The following is a 16,685-nucleotide window of genomic DNA, read 5'->3' on the forward strand; positions in this document are numbered from 1 at the left end:
AGCAGCACGGTGCAGGCCCTGCTCCCAGGAAGAAAACGGGCCAGATTTGGGGTTTTGGCTGTCCCCTGGGTCCGCCGTGCCACCGAATGCGCGACAGGTCTCGGTCTGAGGAAACGAGCGGGCGTAAATGGTTCGCCGATCCCCAGACGACACAAAGCAGCGCTTTCAGCTGATGTAACACGAACTAAAGGCAGGTGACGTGACCGCACACGACTTATGGGGAAACCACATCTCGTCCCAGACAAGGGACTCACCAAAAAAGCATGCGAGCGTGTGTGGGAAGGAGCGAGCATCTCTCGTGAATGAAACGAGGCAGGGGAGCAGCTCAGCACCCTCGGCTCGGGGTGAGACGAGGGGTCCTGCACCCGCAGCGCCGAGACTCGGTGCTCCCAGGGACACCTCCCGGCACGCAGCGAAGTCCTGGGGGATTTAGGGAGGGGAAGCATCTTTCGGCCGCAGGAGGCTGGTTTTGCTACGGACGGATTAAGCCCCAGGTGCAGAGGAGCTGATGAGCGGCGGCTGCGAAGGCGCAGGAAGGAAACCCCAGGTTGAGGAGCTCTGTCCCCGCTCTTGGCGCGCAGCAGCCTTGCACCACGGTGCCCGTGAGCACGGGGAATCACGTCCAGGCCACACGAGCTGAAACATTGCAACCAGGGCAGCGGCGGGGAGAAACCTGTGGCCGACATCTCCCGCAGCCCGCGGCGTGCAGGGCTCTCCACGGCTGCAAGAACCGGTGGGGAAGCGTCTCCTGGGGAGGTCAACGCCATGCTCCGGGCTCCTCCGTGCTCCCCCCCAATGACAGCGACCCGCGTATTTATTATATATATTTATTGCCTGCAAGTTAAACTCTCCAGAACCCGATATTCCCCCTGCTCGCCGCACGCACTCGCAGAGCAAGTCCTGTCACATTTTCCCCGGGCTGAGCAAGATCCCTCCGGGCCCGAGCGTGCCGAGAAGACGGGGTGTAGGCGAGGTGCCCCCGTGGCCATCCACAGCTCTGGGGCTTCTCCAGAGCTCGGGACGAGAGGCTGGGGCCGTGATTTCAGCCCTAAAAGGACTGGTCATGGGTGGGGGTACGGGGGAGCAGCGCCGGGGAGGGAGGTGCTGTGCTCAGCACCGTGACCTTGGCGGCATTCCTCAGCGTCCGTGTGCTTCCCGGATTGTGAACACCCGTCCCTAAAAATGCCCTTTGCAATCACACAGTCAAAACAACAGAGACTTGAAAGCCTCCGGGTTTCACGTTGCAGAGATTATTACAACTGCATCTGCAGGGGCGGGAGCGAGCAACACACTCGGGATCGCACGAGGTGGTGCTGGAAATTGGCGACCGCGAGTGCAAACTGCTTCGGGTGATAAGGACCAGGAAGATCTCAGTGCAGTGACAGCCACGCTGCTCGGCGTGGTTTTGTTTGCCCAAAGAAGCCCAACATTACCTACGGCCAAGCATTCCCTGGGAACCCACCGCCGGCTTTATCCCGATGCCTCCTGCTTCAGGGAGGGGCAGACACCGTCCCCGCAGAGAAGCCAGTCTGTAATTTTTACCACCGAAACCCGGCACGGGCATGAAGGCAGCACGGCCAAAACCTACACAAAATCTCCCCGCAAGCCCATCTCCCCCGAGCTACACATCTGGGTAAAGCCCAGCGCTTCCAAGGCGAGAACAAATTCCCATTGCTCATCTGCCTGAGGCTCCCCGAACACAAGTCCTCCCGGGCACACGGAGATTTCTAGAATTTGCTTTTTGCTTTTTCACAAAAGGTTCCCCAAATAGCTCGATTTTGAAGGCTGCGAGTTAAAAGCCACGCATTTCAAAGTCTGCACAGAAATCGTTGCTTTTGGTAGCAACTGGAGCACGGCACGGCGAGAAACGCTCCTCTTGTTCGCCGGCTTCTGCGCAGACTGCCGAAATCGTTTTCTAGCTATTGCTTTAATGTTAAAGTCCAAAAATATCGTGTTTCCTGGGAGCCTCAGAAACTGAAACCAAAAGCGAGCTGGTACGTAAAGCCACACTCAAATCTAACCACATTTTTAAGAGCTTTTCTATTTCCAGGTGCTTACTGTTCCATTAAAAAAAATAAGTCCTTCCTCCAAAATTTGTTAATGGCTCCCGAGGAGCCGCTGTACCGCAAAGACTTCACATCCTAACCAAATATTATGCGTGTACATCAATTTCTGTGGCACTCCCAAACAGCACGTCTTCGGTTTCCGCATCAACACCACGCCTCTCGTGCCCAAAACAGAGGGAGAAATCATACCGGAGAAATTAGGCTAAGCTCATAAATGCTTCCAATTAGCTCAGCCGGGGTTTGCTTCCAGCCACTTTACAGTACTTCCTTTTTTTGACACGTTTATGCTACATGTTAGTAAGTTTGTTTTGTTTTATTTTTAGCCTGGCCTTGATCCTGCGGACAGGTCCGCGTCGATGCTCCGAGCCGTGGGGCTGTCCCCAGCACGAGCCAGCTTACAGGGATGTGCACGAAGACCTGGGGGACTCGAGGATTCAGTCTCAGGGGACTCGAGGATTCACACGTGAGCTGGCACAAGATGCATTTCCATCAAACATCCAGAAAAGCAGGTGTTGTGCCTGAACACCAAAGCAGGGCACCCTCCACCCTGCTTCCTAGACATGAGAGGAGCAGCTTCCATTCGCCTTCCTCCTCCAACTTAATTCCCGTACCCACAAACATTAACACCCGAAGCGGCTCCTCGCAGCTCAGCAGGGCCAGGGGAAGAAGAATTTCTCTGCAAACACCGCCACTCGCTGAGCAACACCTACAAACCCAGGCGACAATTGCCCCCTGCATCATTATTTCAACGCTGCCGTCCATGCCAGCAAGGGCACCGGTGAGGAATGTCACTGCTTTTCCCACGTTTTGAGGAATATGGGGAATATGGGGAAACCTTTGGAGTGAAAACGTGTCACGGAGCGGGCTCGGGATCACCCAGGCTCACGGCCCTGGATGGCATCGCAGCGGTCACCGAGCCGGCATCGCCCTCCCGCTGCTCCTCCCCGCGGGCTTTAAAACTCTCCTGAAACAGGCTGAAACCAAAAGCAGGGCACGGCAATGAGAGCAGCCCGGTCACAAGGCGGTCACTCCAAGAAAAAGGGAAAATAAGCAGTTTTACCATGCCCCACACTGCACCCGGCACTGCGCAGAGGTGCGGCACCACGCAGCCAGCCCTGCATGAGTCTGTGCATGGAAAACGGTCACAAGGCAAAAGCCACTACTCCAAACACATTGTTTTTCCCTAAACAGTGCCCCCTTTTTGAAAAAATATACATATCAGGGGCTGTAAAAGCCCCATACGGAGCTTTTGTTTTTAAGCAGCCGCAGGTAAGGCAGCCGTGCTGCTTTGGGGTGCTGCACGCCAGTGCTGAGCCTGTTTTGCTCCATGCTGGCACCAGGACCGGGACCAGCACCGGGACCCGTGCCTGCCAGCCCCACGCCAGCCCCACGCTGTCCCTGCAGCGGGGTGGCTCGCCGGTTGTCACTTCGGCACCAGCAGGGCTCGGGGAGGGACGGATCCACGAGGGGAATTAGTTAAAGGATGCTTTTCCGCAGCTGGAGGTGGAGACCTGAATAAGCAGCCAGGCTGGCTTTTAGCATGTAATTAGCAGGCTGTTAAATTTGTGTGTCAGGTGTCACCGCGCTGGGGAAGATGAAACACCCCCGGCCTGCATCTGCGGAGGGCAGGAGGATGCGTGAGCTGGATGGATGAGCGGGGCAGAGAGGCACCGCGAACCCCACACCTATTTATCAGGAGGCTGTCTTATCTGCTACTTATCTGCTCAGTGGAAAAGACTGAGCTCTATCCCCCTGTGAAAGGAGGGGAGACTTAAAAGCTGATGAAGAATATCAAGAAACGGAGATTTCTTGGTATTCTTGGTTTCCTGGTATGCCCCAGCAAAGCCCACGTGACTCCAGGGTACGGAGATCCCTGGCCGTCAGACCTGAGCTCACAACTTAAAACTTAATTAAACTTCACCTTACCTCCTGCAAAGCACTTCCAAATAAATACTTGAGTTTACAAGCAAGGGAACTTTTTTCTCTGCCTCGTTCAGCCCGAGAACCGAAACGCCCTCCTTTCTAACTCATAGCAGCCTAGCTACACATCAGATGGATGAGACGGTTTCCATACTTGGGAATCAAAGCGCAATTACACCGGTAGTAGGAATTTGCTATTTCTTCTGCCAAAAAAAAAGAGAAATCAGAGTCAATCACGTACTTCGAAACTCCACGGCAAAGTCTACCTAGCAGTTAGAGGTAGCCCTGATTGCCAGGTACTCTAATCACCGTTTCCCTCTGAGCACATCTCGTGCTCCTGGTCGCTGAGGTTCGGAGGTACGGGGCTGCAGCGCGGTGGCGACCCCCAGGAGAAGCCAGCGGTGCTCCCTGCAAGCCCCCCATGGGCTCAGCGCGGGTGCCTCCACCACAGCCCCTCGCCTAGGCTCTCTAAAGCATCCCTGGAGAGTCACGCCCCAAAAGGACAGCCGAGGCAGAGCTACTCGGCGGGGCAGAGACTGATTTGGTGGAAGAAGGTGGGAAAAAGGGTAAGGGGTGGTGGGAAGGGGCAGGCAGAGAGCAGCCATTTGGTGATCAGTCTTAGAAATGCAAACCACACAACAGTTGCATTTCCTCGGTTAATGCATTCGCTTTGATGGAAAGCCCCGAAATGTGAGGACAGAGGGAAAGTATTCCGGCAAGGAGGAGGGACAGGGAATAAAGAGATGAGCGTGGCGCAGGGAAAGAGGAGCAGAAGGAGCCTGCCGTGCCTGCAGGAACTCCCGTGAGGCGCAGAGGTGGTGCTGCATGCCGAGGGAACACGTGGGTGCGGGAGGACAACGAGAGGCTTCATCCCTCAGCACCAGCCTTCAACACCGGGGAATTAAACCCGCAGCGACGCTTCCTCTAAGAAGGAAGGTACAAGTTCAAGCAAACATACCTGCACATACTTATTTCCTTTGCTTATGTAAGAGCCTGTAAGCCTGTATGCAAATTTTGTGGCCTTTGGATCATTTCCGAGTTACCTCTGCAGCTCCGGAGCTGTTTCGAGTGAGCAGCCCCAGCCACCAGCCCGCTGCTCACAAGCACGCTGAAGCCGGGCTGGAGCTCACTTGCTGGTGAATCCGTCCCGGCGGTGACCGCGGCAGCGATGCTTTTTCTGTGCAGCACATCCTGCCGTGACTTTAAAACGATACTGCTCATTAATCATGCAACCAAGGGGTTTTTGCAGCTCCGGCTCAACAGCCACAGACCGTGCAGCCCCTCACGACGGTGGCTGTTCTCCCCGTGGACAGCAGGACTGGGGTTCCCAGTGCTGCGACCCCACTGCTGCACCCACACGGGTCCCTTTTAGACTCCAAAAACACAACCCACGGGTAGCATCACCTCCAGAAGACCCAAGGACTGGTGCTGGCCAACCTCTGCACCCCAGCCCAGGCTCCTGCCTCGCTGCTGTTGGAGGAGGACATCGCAGGAGGCGTTTCTCTCCACCTAGGAATGGAGGAATTTTAACACAAAATGCCCTCCAGCTTACTTATTTCTGCAGCAATTAGTCCAGAGACAGCACAAACGAGCATCGGCCAATTCGGAGCAAAGGTTTGGTTTTATCCCCTTCCACCTCCGAGGTGAGGAATTCCCTTCTGGGTCACGGCACTCGGGTGGAAAGGGAGCGGGCGGCGCGTGCGTGACAGCCCCGGCTCTCCCAGCTGCAAGCCTGAATTTTCTCCAGCACGAGGAAGTTGTCAGAAAACGCGCTTGGTAAGCAAAAAAACGAAATAATCAAATAAAACAGAAAAATGTAAACTCAGCTTTCCGGGAACTCGAAGGCGTGGAAGAAGAGCGTGGTGGCTCCATGTGAGCAGAGGACGGCTCGCTGAGCACACAGGTTGGGCGCTCCACGACTTTGTTACGCCGCTAACGAACCTCTAACTGCTCAGAGATCCTCACCCATCCCCACCACCATCCCAAACCAGATGACGGTGGCCCCAAAAACAGTCCGGAGAACTTGCAGGATCCAAACCCAGCAAAACAATTGCATCACCCAGAGGGCTGCGCTGCTTACGCGAGCCTCTGCTGCAAAACAAAACCGATGGCCGCATGCTGCTGAGGCTGGTGGCAGAAGCCCACCCTGACGTGGGGATATTGACTTTGGGGTTGGGAACTGGTTGAAGTGGTCAGGCTGTGCCAAACCCAGCACCCAGATGCTGGACTGAGCGCAGTTTGGGGTCCTGTAATAGCTCAGCGCCGCCGCACCGAGAGGCGAGCCTGAGAATCGATCACGTTCCTGTTCGGTACATCCTGAAATACCAGCAGCTCGTGTCCTAATGAAATAGATTTTTCAGGCAAAACCTAAAATTACAGTGGACAGTTATGTAACAAACTACACGTTTTACACCGTAATCAATCTCTCCAAACGAGAGGTAACTTGCGACGTCACAGCAGGGTCAACGCCGACCGCGCTACCACCCCTCAGAGTCTGGGAGAAAAATGGGAAACTGTGGGGGAGCACCGAGGGGAAGGGAGAAGCATGGGGAAAAACGGGGGAAAACATGGGGAAAAAGGGCGAAAAACAGGGGAAAACATGGGGAAGAAGAAGGGGGAAATAGGGGAGAACTGGGGGAAATCCAGCTGACAAAACCCAATGGGCGAGTGCTCGCAGCGAGTGGTTGCAGGTTTTTTTTCTTACCTGACCCATTTCCATGCTAAAGTTAGACTGTGCGAGCTCTGCTTGATTTCAGCGCATTTCCTTTATTTTACTTTCAATTTTACTTTGTTCCCCCCTTTCTCATGTTTTTCACTGGGGTTTCCATCACCTTTTTAAAGCCTTCTCAGGCCAAATTACTTTATTTTTGTGAGTGCAGAGAGGTCTCACATGACTCAAACCACGTTCATTGAATAAATTCTACAAAATTGTGTTTTGTTTTGTTTTGTTTTTTCCCTTTTTTAATTCCTCTCAATTTGCAAATCTGGCTGATGGCTTCCCTGTCTCTGCTCTTACATTTCAACACTCCCCTCCCACCTAGGACCATTTGTGGACCTCCAGTCCTGACATTAGCAAGAAATCCTTCCATCCTAATAGGTAGTTCTGCGTTTAATTTATTATTATTATCACTAGTATTGTTATAATTTAACAGTGTATCTGCCTCCACACCTTTCCAAGTGCATCAGTTTGATGCAGGGAGACGAGCCCAGAGGGGCTGATGCTGCAAAGTGAAAAGTCTCCTTATGAGCTGTGAAGTACAATTGCTGATTTTATTTATTTACTTATTTAAAAGTTCACCAGCTAACCTGACACCAAGTTGCAAGGTGTCCTTTTGGAGCACACCTAAACTCAGATTCAGAATCCACATGCAAACCAATGGCTGACAGCAATTACTCTTCTTGCTGGCTAAAGGTTTAGGCTTGGGCCAGTACCTTAACTGAGGCCACATCCCTCCCTTTCTGAAAGTTTGACATCTCACCAAAAGTCCTACAGAAAGCAGATGCTAAATTCCAGTTTGCTCATGCACCTTTTGTGGGAAGAGCAATAAGTGGTAGAGACTACAGCTAATTTTAACTTAAACTGGCTCTCGTCCCAATTAGAAAATGCTATTTCCAAGCTTTAGGAAGCATCTAAGTACTCTGAAAGTGAGTTACAAGATCGTGTGGAGGCTTTCAGAGACAACAGAATAAGGGTTTTCCATCCATTTGTACACAGTGGTTAAAAAACCCACAAAACTATAATTGTGTTTTACTGAGATTCAATTTAAGACCAAGAGGAACAGAAAAGCTTCTTATCATGGAGCTACCAGGGGTCCTGCTACATAAAGAATTAAAAATTATAGACATAAGATAATTATTAACTTTCATGCTGATTACCTTCGTATCTGTCAAAATACTTTAAAATACATTTTGAGCATTTGTTCCTGCTTATATGGAAATTCACCACTTCACATTATTAGACCGTTCTTAGAGGTGCTCGATGTTTCAAACACTAAAAAGCCCTTTACTAAAATCCTTTTTTTGCTCCAAACGTGGCCTTTGCAAGATCCCCATTCTTATCTGGGTATTTTTTTTAGTTGCATAGCATACCTTAAGACCCCAACAATACAACTTGGGCTTTGTTTATTTTTCCAAAGCCAACTTCTCCAAAGCAATACTCCTAACTATTAATTGAGATTGCCTGATAAAGTCTACCCGTTCATATTCATGCAGCAATTTTTGCACTGCCTACCAACATATCCACAAACTTAACTCCTGGTAGCACAGCAAAAGCGAAACCCCTTGAGTGATGCTACAAGGGAGCACACTGCACAAAACGAGCCCCGTGGAGCCAAGCGTGCTCAGCTCTGTGCAAAGAGCAGGCGGGGAGGTGAACTTCCTTCTTCCATCGCTGCCGAGCAGAGCAGCTGCACAAAACACCTCATCTCCCTCCTCCCCCTCTCCTTAATCTAAGCATGTTGTCAACACGGCTAAAGCAAGAGAAATCTGCAAGCATAATTACACCTTGGGACTGCTAACATGACATTCTCTAATAAGTACTCCCCCGAGCATCTGCTGATCTAATAATTGGCACTAGAAAATAATGCGGGCTTATCTGCGCGGCGATGAACTCATTGACTAAACGCGGTGGCAAGGCACTGAGCTGTGGCAGGTACAGGGGAAGTATGAGGAGCTGATCGAACTTCTCAGACATCCATCACCGTGCAATGCTCAGTACCTCGGCAATTTAGACAGTGGCAGAAGAGTGTTAAAGCATTTAAAATCGGGAGCGCGCCCGATTGGAGCGGCTGCTGTTGTAATGCAGTCTGTAAAAAGAATTTAAAAAAATAAAAAAAATCCCTACCTGTCGGGAGTTTCAGGAGTACCCATTTTTCCATCACTCAGTCAAAATGGCATTTCCATTTAATTTGACAGCGAACACCATCCTCCCACACGATGGCCCGGGCAACGCCTCCAGCGAGCAGCCTGAGTTGGTCTTGCCTGCCTGTTTAACGTTAGGGTCGTCGCTGTTATTAATCATTAAAAACCATTATTTCTGGAGCTCATTGTGGTATTTCTTCAACAGCCACCTGGCCATGGTGCTGGGCACCCTGCTCAGGGTGGCGACCCAAGGTGCCTCCAGCCCCAACCATCCGGGGTTCAGGGCCTGGCACTACACCACTTAATCACCCTTTTTTGAGCCCTCTCCGGTGTGATTCTGCCTTTAAGCACTCAGCTACAGCCTTTTTTGAGCACTCTCTGTCATGACTCCATCTTTAAGCACTCAGCTACAGCTCTCCTGGGCACAACAAGGCCGAGACGATTGCGCTGCCAGGGCTGGATTTGGCCTTGTTGGAGCTCCGTGCCGTGAGGCACTCCTGGCCACGAGCTAAGCCACCACGACGCCTTTAATGCCTCGGTAATTAGCTCGTGGGTGTTAATGCTAAGAGGCTCCCGTCCTTCAGTTCAAGAGGGATGGGCTAAAGGAAGAAATTTCCAAGGTTTGGCAGGGAGCACGGCCTTGCGAAACGCCGGTGTGAGTTCACAGTTCCTCAAATGACGGCGCCGGCTTGCTTGTGGAGGGCCAGGTGCTTCAGGAACACACATGGGGCCATCTTCCCAACACATGAGGCTGTCCATGCTACCTCATGAAAAAGCCAGCAAGGCGATCAAAAACAGTCGGCATGCTCTGGTGTGATAAAAATACGTGAGTCCTCGCCGCCTGCCCAGGCCGCACTTCCCTGCAAGCCCACGTGCCGCACACTGTGACAAGAGATGACGGCCAGGAGAGAGCTGTGAAACACCCTATTTCCAGCTAACGATACAAAACAAACCGTATTTTGCAGAAGCAGACATTAAAAAACGAATAAATAAAAAAAAATCTGCTTCAGCTGAATGAATACAAGAAAACTTCTTCACGGTTAGCCTAAAGGTGGCCCCTAGCACGGAGGAAAGGCCTGCTGTGAGGACCAGGGCCTCTCTTCATGCCCCAGGTGCCCTACACCACCTGGTGACACCATGCTGACCACCCCAGGAGCGAGCCCACAGCCCACAGCCCCCAACCCACACCCCCAGACCTTTCGGTGGCCAGGAGCCACTGCTCAGCTCTTGGAGACCCCCCCCCGTCCTCCCTGGAGGGGCACCGGCTGCCGCTCAGCCATGGTGAGGAACTGATAGGGTCCAGTCTATAAGGAAAGGTCATTAATTCAGGAAAAAGGGGAAAAAATGCAAAGAACATTTGTGAACAGCAGTTGCCGAAGATCTTTGGGTAGAAACACAGTCGGGTCCAAGTGACGTGGCAGGATTTGGGAACTTTCACTCTAGGGCCATAAACCAAGCTCTTCAGGGCAACACAAGGCTTCTCCTACACTCCAAAAGAGCACATTTCTCCCCAGAAGATTCCCCCACCATGGCAAAGTTTAGCAATACCTCGTCCAATCTCCGAGCCAACTGCTCACGCTCAGCAATACGGTGAATTTGACAAGTTCCTTCACTAGGCGACAAAAATCCCCTGGCAATCCTGCGGCCACGGGAAATACCCTGGACATGCTACAAGCAACAAGAAGGGCTCGGGGTGCAGGGGTGCCAGCCCTGCCTCTTGTGCTGCAGGGACAGAGCTCGCTGGTGAGCCACAGGAGCTGCAGGAGGATTTCACGCCAGTGGAGCACAGCCTGGAAGGGACTTGAGGTTTGTCTGGCTTTTAGCTTTTTGTTATTAAAAAGGGAGCGTGGTAAGCTGTTTCTTTCCAAATCGAGCGCACGTGCTCTCCTGTTCCCCAAACAGGACGGGGAAGGGGCTGTGCATGGGGCCACATCTATCCGGTAGGTATTGCTTGCAGAAAGAGTACCCAGAATAATTTCAAACAGAGCCTAGCTTGCTGGAAGCTGCCCAGAAACACAGGGAAGAACCTAAATGACACCTTCTTAATTAACAACCTGTGCTTTAAAAGCAGAATGTATTCTTCTGGTTAATAGCAGATTACCTGGGAGTGCTGGTGACACCCTTGAGCAGAAAAATCCTCATACCAGCCCAGCCTGGGCCAACTGCAGTTCTTCCTCGGAAGGGAACCAGGAGACAAACCCTTCTCCCTCCTCCAGACCATTTTATTTTAGGAGCTGTTTGCCTCAAAGCAGGACGCGAGGACGTTATCTGCTCCCTACCACCGACGGTGCCACTTTGAGCTAAAGACAGAGGGGTTAAGGAAATGATATGGAGACCGTTAATTAAAAAAAGAGCTAAGTAGTTAATGTTCACAGGCAGCTTCTGATGGACAGATGCCACCTCTGCTCATCTCCCGCCTTACAGCAACAGCCTGGTGACAACCTGGGAGGCTGCTGAGCCCGGACAGGGCAGCACAGAGGGCTTGGCTTCCCCTAGGCTGAAACAGGTGATAAAAAAAAGGTGATAAAAATATGTCCACTTCCTGAAGTGAGTCGACGGGCTGTTCCAGAGCGATGCTGGGAAGCTCCAAGCCAGCTGCCACGCGCCACGAAACGAGAGGCCGGCTTCAGATGCTCCCTGGGGTTGAAACCCGTGAGCAACTGGAGCTGGGACATGGGAGAGGAAATGGAAATCAACACCGAGCACAGAGGAGAGTAGGGCATGTTGCATACAGACACTTTGGCCTGGCAGAGTACAATACAACTGAAATCTCATACTCAGATTCAAATAAAGCTCTGCCATTCTGACAAGGGAAATGAATACGGACTTTGAGAGAAGAAAACCAGGAAGAGAATTTAGGCTCCTTGCCCGAGATCAAGTATTATCTGTGGTAAAGCAAATTTCTGACCCTAAATTACTGCAATCTAATCTCTAGATAGCATCTGACTGCCCGTACGATAGCACACAGCAATATTCTGCTGTGAAACGCCAGTCTGTTAGGAACAGGAATAACCACCACGCTCTCAGTCATCACATAAATACTCAACGAACGAAAATGAATCGCAGCAGGAAGGAAAAACTTATCAGTTCCATGTAGTATTAATTACTGCTTCTCGTTACCAAGAAGTAACCTTGGCGAGAAGCGAAGTGCTGTGCTTGGAGCTGGAAGCTTCGTGGTCAAAGCACAGCCGTGGGGAGCAGCAGGCTGGTTACGTGCCCCGCTGTGTCGCTGCCCGTGCAGCTCCTGCACCTCTTGCCTGATGCTCAGCAATGCCAAGCGAGCTGCAGATGGCTGCAGGGGAAGCTGCTGGTGCTCCGTACCTTTGGAACAAATTCAGAGCCCCCCTGAGAGCTCCAGGCTCAAGCCTACCCCGCGCACAAAAAGCATTTGCCACTACTTGCAACTATTTGTGGTCCTATTTTGCAGTGCCCTGGTGAAGTGCGAGCACGAGGCACGCACAGCTCGGGTTATTTTGTTTATATTAAGGCCAGCCACTACTGACAGCATTTTACCATGCCACAGGAACACTGAAGTGCGTGCACGCAGAGCAAATATTACATCAGCGAGCCCGGCACGTGCGCAGAAGCGGCTCCTCCTTTCGGCTGCCGTCCCTGCAGCAGCCCCAGCTGGAGGTTACTTGGGGCAAGCACACGCTGCCCTCGCCCCCTTTCACTCCAGTTTTGCGCCCCACAGCCTCTGATGGTGCAGGGCATCCAGTTTTGTGCCCCATAGAGCTGGCTTAACGTGACTTCCTCAGATACATGCTTTGCAAATGGGAAAAAAAAGAAAAAAAAAAGGTGATTGCTCAATGCTACGATCGCTTTAATTTTTCGAGGCATGTCCAAGCTTATTGAGCTACAGAACTTTCAAGTGCAGCTACAGGCAACGTGTTTTATAAGGTTATAGGTGAACATGCAGCACGGATCCGGGTGCTGCTGGGAGAACTGGACTGCTCCTCGGCCCCGCAGGACGCCCCTTGGCCCTCGTGCAGTTTGGAAACACATCACTGCCTAGTGCTATTCTAGCCATAACAAGTAAAAAGCCACTTTTTCCCCCTTTTTTTTAAGCTCTATCTACATATGAGGGTTTTCTCTTGACGGTTTATCCCCTCCCCGATTCCCCCAGCACACCGCATCCCCACTCAGATTTGCTAAGCGGTGCATTTGAGGAACAAAAGCATTTTAAAGGTCTTTGGGTTTTTGTTTGTTTTTCGTACAGACCTGCCCCCAGAGCCAGCTCCAAGCCCTGAAACCACCTTCCATTTCCGAGCAGAAGCTCCCTCCAGAAGCTCCCACGGCCCGGCACCAGCATCCTTCTCCCTGCGGAGGGCAAGCAGCACCGTGGGGGTGGCGTCCAACACGCCATTTCCCTCTTTGTTTTTGTGCTTTACCGTAGCAAGACCGATCCATTTCTTCGTTATATAATCTCTACTCACATTCTCCTTTAGGCTTTTCTCCTTGAAGCAGGCTGCAGAGAGCTCCCGTGGCGTTAGCTCTGCAACAAAGGCATCTGCAACGGGAAGCCTGCAAAACTCGAGGTTCAGGAGGACCCACTGGGAGATGCTCCAAAAAAAATGTTAATTTGCTCGCAGAGAAAATAAGACAGGGCTTCGTTTCGTCCCACCTTTCCTACGCGTCGCCTCCAAATTAAACAGAAGCGCCACGAGCCGGTTTGTTTCGCGTGCGCGCAAGAGGCAAAAACGCCACGGGCTTCTCTGCGCGGCGTCCTCTCCCCGTGGAGCTGCTCTCCTCCGAAAGGAGCCAGGTGAGAGATGCAGCTAAGCTAAAACGACAGCGTGTTGCACCCACTTCACCCCGGCAGGCCCCTGCTGTGTGTGTGTAACGAAGACCGGGCTAACGAGAGGGGGATCAGCTCCTGCTCTCCAGCATCCCCGCGAGCGCACGCTTTGCGGGCACGCACCCAAGCTTCCTCGCTGCCTGCTAAATCATAGGCTTGGCTAAAACAATAGGTACTAATGGAACAAACAGCAGAATGAGACGCATTAAAAAAAAAAAAAAAGGACAGAGAACTGTAATTATGAGTGCTAAGAATGAAGAAAAGGGATGGGGCAGCACCACAAACCATACCTTTGCTTCAAGGAAGCGCAGAAAAATGCTGCGCCAGGCACCTAATGTCTCGTGCCCTAGATACTGGGGGGGTGTTAAAAAAAGAGTAGTGATTGAGTGTATTTAAATGGGGGAAAAGGGGTAATCTCATACCGCAGAAATGGGTGTAAGTGTGTCCGGGTAAAGGAAAAATGAATGTTTCTTGCATGGCACAGGGGAGCGAGGACGTGGCTGCACGGAGGAACGGGGGAAACCAGGAGGGGCTGGGGGAGTTCGGCTCCCCCATGGAGGGAACGTGAGGCGAAACTCATTAAAGCCCACAGGCCACGGGGAGTTCCAGGAGGCAAGTGCTGCAGAAACAAGCCCAAAACGATGCTATTAAATCACAGATATTAATAGTGGAAGAGAGCCACGATTATCCGCTGTGTTAAAACGGAGGGCAGCTTCCAGCTGGTGGGACCCGGCGTGCGAAGCCAAGGCGTTTGCCATCTGCTCTCAGGTGAGGGCTGGAAAACACAACCCCAGCTCCTCGTGGTGAGCCAGGCACCCCAAAACCCAGCTCCATCTGGGAGAGCTGCACCCTAAAAGCCCTTCCTTTCGGTCACCTGGGGCAGCAGTGGTGTCACTGAGTGACGCTGCGGTGCGCGGTGGCCTTGAAGCACCGATGCAAAGCAACAAACCCCGTTTCATACAGGAAAATTACATCAAATCCCTCCACCGACGCTACTCAGCAGCCCTTAAAACCAAGCGGTTCCACGGCACAAAAATAGGCAAGTGCCGGGGAAAACGCAGCGGAAAGGCTGAGCTGCTCCACATAACGTTTCCGAAAAGTAGGACATCTTTTGAAAGGCACAGGATTGCACAAAGGTGACAAAGGGCTGCGAGCTATAAGTAACCCAGTGTCATTCCCGCTGAATTCTCCCCCAAAATTCGTCACTCAAACAGAGCTCCAGAGATGTGGCTTCCTGCTTTGTCCATGAATCTTTACTAATGAATTAAACGGTTCGCAAAAGTGCAAAAATGCAAGCAGAAGACCCAGTCTTTCAAAGAAAACTTCAACTGGGATAAAAAGCTAGGGGGAAAAGCCTACCTGGCTGCAGCCCCTGGAATTCAGTAGAGAAAGCATCTTCCATGCAAACTGGAAAAATTGAAGGCCAGCTTATGTAACGTTGCGCACGCAACAAACATATTCTTTGTGTAACTGCACAACATTTCTGCAATGATGTCCTCAAGCTGCCGGCGCAATTTTTTGCAAAGGGAAAATGAAGCTCACTGTAAAAAAAAAAAAAAAAAAGAAAGTACCCAGTATTTGGTAAATCGTTAAGAAAAAATGTTTGGATGTTTGGCTCACGAGGATGAGTGACCGCGCAGGGGCTGCGTTTCACCACCACGAGCCGCCCAGGCACGCGGTGCCTTCAGCAGCACAACCAACACCGGCAAATCCGACGGCTCAAGCACTTTGGCGTGAAGTTTGCCCTGGTGCAAGGATGCGGCTTGCTTTCTCCTGATGCCATCACACGATTATAGAAGTAAGACTTTTATTTTGCCCCCAGTTAAAGCACCGGGAAGCCTCAGCTGCAGCGCAGCGCTTGCTAAGGGCTGGGGACAGGCGCTCGCCCCCGGGAGGCTGCAGTGCCGGGTGCTCGCGGTGGAATCACGCTAATTATATCAATGTTCACGTGAAAGAAGTGAAGAAAGAAGAAGAAAGGCAATGGATCGCCACCCTATTTCATAACATCACGCCACCCCGAGGGAAATATCCAACTTCGTTGTGAGCACCGCTGCCCCGCCAAGACGAACGAGGAGCAAAGCGAGAATTTAACGGGCGAGTCTCACTCCCCAGCCTTGTGCCACAGCAGTCGTCTCCCTCACTGAGTTACCCTTAGAAACAGCAAAGAATCAGGCCAGTGTGCACATTTTTAATTTCTATTCTTTTCTTTAGAGCCCAGCTTTCGCATGCCTTGCAATGCAGGAAGGAAAACTCGCTGCAAGCACCCACAAAGAAGGGCTTTTTTTCGGCCAAGGTGGGCGCTGCTCTCACGAGCTACAGCCCTCAGCTAGCTGTCGTGAAGTATGTATCAGCCTGCTGATGAGTTAATTAAAAATCTTAATACGATTCCCGTACTTACTGAAATAATTTACCCCATGTATAGTCACGGTGTTGACAATGGATGGTAAGTGGCACACGGAGCGATTTCTATTTTTTTCGTGACTTATCTACTTGTCTGCAAATGCTCCCAACGCTGCTAACAGCTGTAAAATTTATCTGCCCTTCATCTTCAACATGCAGAATAGTTGCTGGATTGCTCCTACCCTGTCATTCATCCATTATTACTCCATCATTTGCACAGATCGCTGCAGCATCCAAAACCCAGCCCCGGCGCGCAGCAGCGCGAGAGGGCTGGCGAAATAGTTCTCCATCAACACTCGCGTTAATAACGGCAGGGTGGAAGAGGGCTGGAGTTTAACTGCATACCCGAAGAACAAGCAAACAGCATCTAATTGTACCGAAGTTATTTCATCGGCTGGAGAAACAGGGATACGATGGGATTAGCATTGTGCTTTGCGGCGGAGCCGTTCTTCGTGGTACATTCAGAAATAATACGCTTGCACCAACTGGAGAAGCTTCTTCCCTGTTTCTCCGTCGGTCAGGAGGCTGCTGCGCGGCTGTATTTTCCATCCAAAGATAGAGTCTGGAGAAATATCGAGCGAAGGGAGCTCAATTGTGACATTACACCATTATATTTAAGCAAAAATGCTGCAGCTGTATCT

General features: G+C 51.5%; 1 protein-coding gene across 5 annotated transcripts in view; it reads right to left on the reverse strand.

Moving 5' to 3' along the window:
• NCOA1 (nuclear receptor coactivator 1) overlaps positions 1 to 16,685 on the reverse strand; it is a 165,954-nt gene that overhangs the window by 93,956 nt on the left and 55,313 nt on the right. Inside the window, exon 1 of one of the 5 annotated variants that reach the window (XM_040552305.1) lies at positions 15,004 to 15,134. The exons of the other annotated variants lie outside the window; for them this stretch is intronic. The gene's annotated coding sequence lies outside the window, so the exon portion shown is untranslated. Of the gene's footprint in view, positions 1 to 15,003; positions 15,135 to 16,685 lie in introns of those variants that run through there. 5 annotated transcript variants of the gene reach the window in all.

This window comes from Cygnus olor, chromosome 3, assembly GCF_009769625.2.
Source record: "Cygnus olor isolate bCygOlo1 chromosome 3, bCygOlo1.pri.v2, whole genome shotgun sequence".
In the NCBI taxonomy this organism is placed as follows: Eukaryota; Metazoa; Chordata; class Aves; order Anseriformes; family Anatidae; genus Cygnus; species Cygnus olor.